The 2,834-nt window shown below is 30.2% G+C and overlaps 1 long non-coding RNA gene across 1 annotated transcript; it reads left to right on the top strand.

The window, feature by feature from the left end:
• The first annotated feature begins 729 nt into the window (after positions 1 to 729).
• Positions 730 to 2,173, top strand: LOC116342253. Its single transcript, XR_004201237.1, has 3 exons — positions 730 to 990; positions 1,773 to 1,973; positions 2,035 to 2,173. It is a non-coding gene; the product is annotated as an uncharacterized LOC116342253 (long non-coding RNA).
• Positions 2,174 to 2,834: the final 661 nt, after the last annotated feature.

Raw genomic sequence — 2,834 nt, 5'->3', positions numbered from 1 at the left:
TAGCTTATATGTCAGAAAATTTTTGTGTTCAAGATATGGCCTTTGACATGTAAATTTCATCGATTTATGCCCCATTCAAAGATAAAAAAAGTGTTGTGGTATATACACCACTAAAAATCGGCCGTTCCCATTATGAGCCATAATTTATGACATTTGAAGCCAAAAATAACCTAAAAGTCCATATTTTAATTGTATATCAAAATTATTCAAACTCAACTACTTAATTATTATTGTGTGGAGATGTTTTGAATCTTTAATTTGGAAAATTACTCTTACATAATTACTGATATCAAATAAAAAACTTCTGACGAGGTGAAGAGCGGAGTGACGAAACCAAAATGTGAAACACAAAATTTCGGCTATCAATTTTGCCACGTTCCGAATATACAAATGTATTTTAAGTTTTTAATCACAGTACACAGAGAAATTATCTATCATTTATTTTCGTCACAAAATTGATATCAGAAATTTTGTGTTTCACATTTTGGTTTCGTCACTCCGCTCTTCACCTCTTCAGAAGTTTTTTATTTGAGTTGCATTTTACACAGATTACCAATATAGATACTTTGTGTAATATTTGTCATTTTTGTGTAACAATATTTTCTCGTATTAATAAACTCCTCCTAAAGGCAGAAATATGCATTATAGGATTAAGTTACTTTACGAAATGAAATATATTTCGGTTAAAATAATTTTATCACATTTTGTCTCCTATTAATATATAGGTACCAATTGAGTTCCTTCGACCACAACAAGAAACAGCAGTGCACATTGGCGAATTTATATTATTCTATCGAATTTTGCCGATACGTCTAAAGGTTGAAAAACACTTTTTTGCCAACAGAAAATCATTCACAATGAAATGCGAAGCAACAGTTGGACATTATACACATTTAACCCGATCGAAAAATGCACGCGTTTTCATTGTATCTACCGATGACTTGACAAATCAGAAACTAATCAATTCAAAAAGTGAAGCATCATTGACAGGTAATAAAGAGAAGTATTTTTTGTTATACACAATCCTCATTAGATCTTTAATTTAATTTATAACAAAAATCTACAGTTTGATTTTATATATATATATGCGATATGAAGTTTTTCGAAATCAATGCTTAAATACCCCCAGGAATTACGCCAGTAATGTGCGAGCTACATTTTACAGGGGGAAGGGGGGGTTATTTTTCAAAAACAAAAACTTCTCTAGCAAATCAGACAAATTTTCGTTTTTTTTTTTTTTTGGAAGTCAATTTTTGAGGCAAAAATCAGCAAATCGAAAGAATTTTCTCCGCGAAAAACCCTAGCAAATCGGAAAAATATCTCTCGGAACCAAAAACCCTAGCAAATTGAAAGAATTCTCCTCAGTTTTCTACATTGATGAGCTAAAAAAAAAAGGTCTTCCATTTTTTCGTGAAAAACCCTTCACAGGGGGGGGGGGTAAACTGTAACAGCTGATTCGGAAAGAATATTTTCGTAAGAGCGCACAAAATTGCTCTCCGCTGCATAAACAAGTCACACTTCAACCATAATACCGAAGTCATAGCTGACAACAGCGCACCAAAAGACCATTTTTCATTTGATGCAGCCGTTTTCGAGAAAATGGTGGTGTGACATTGCCCCACCTGGTGAATTTGTCCCACGTATTCGTCCTAGCAGACGATTAATTTTGGCACATCCCAAGTTTCCCATTCTACAATTCTATAATTTTTTTATTTTCAATTTTCACTAATTTCTAAAACACAAAAGTAATTGAAATTGTTTTTTTTTTTCAGTGGTCCGATCTAAAACATTAAACGTATTCATATTAGTTTGTTTATTAGTAGCAATACATTTAAACTAATAATGAAACGAACTCCTAACATGAAAAAGGAATATTTAAGTTGAAGAAATTACAAGTGAAGAAATTTACAAATGTTAGAGACAACAGCTAAGAGGAAGATAAAGAATTCAAACAGCAATATATATTTTATTTGGTAATAATTCACTCATAATCAAGGTTTATATTGACTTTGAAATTGTTTATTGTTTTTAAAGAGCCTTTTTTCAGAGACATTCGGCTCAGGGGAGCGACGTGAAACGTACGATTAAAAACTTGACATCAGAGCTTAACTAAAAATGGTACAAACTCTCAATAGATGGCGCTTATAAATCGACAAAGACACTTACATTTTATCAGAAGAAAAATGAAAAATATTGAAATATTTTCAAAATATTTAATTTAATGATTTTAATTTGAATAAATTTAAATGGAGTGACTTCTAGTGCTTCTCTGATTAAATTGGTTTTAAAGTACTATAGAAAATATCAAATGTGATATTTGTTGTGTCGAAATGTTAAATTTTTTTGTATTGGTTTATTTTCAAAATGCACAGAAGTTTTTTTTTGGTGGTTTATTGAATATATTTTAAATAAATACAATATGATTAAATTCTTGCATCAAGCAGTTTTGAAAGAGATAAATAATAATTTTTATAAAAAGATTTCATTTATTCATCTATTTTCTTTCAAATATTTCTCAATTCTCAGCTTTACCGTCGATAAATTTACTTCTAAATCAATCAAATTAGTATCACAATTCGGTATTTTCTTTGTATAATAATCATTGAATGTAATAAGCATATAATTAATTGGTTCATATTTTGTGTAATCACTTCCTTTAACTGGAATATTAAAAAGCGGTATTGCACGGGTATTATGCGCTGAATTATAATAGTTTAAACTGTTTGATATATGAGTTGACTTCATATCTCCATTAATAATTTTGAAGATGAAAGACACTTGCGCCATCTTCCGTCTTTTCTCCAGCGTAATCATTTGTAGAAACAGCAGTCTAT

This window comes from Contarinia nasturtii, unplaced genomic scaffold, assembly GCF_009176525.2.
Source record: "Contarinia nasturtii isolate CC-2019 unplaced genomic scaffold, AAFC_CNas_1.1 Cnas_scaffold_837, whole genome shotgun sequence".
NCBI classification, from domain to species: Eukaryota; Metazoa; Arthropoda; class Insecta; order Diptera; family Cecidomyiidae; genus Contarinia; species Contarinia nasturtii.
This window is presented reverse-complemented; position numbering and strand designations above follow the sequence as displayed.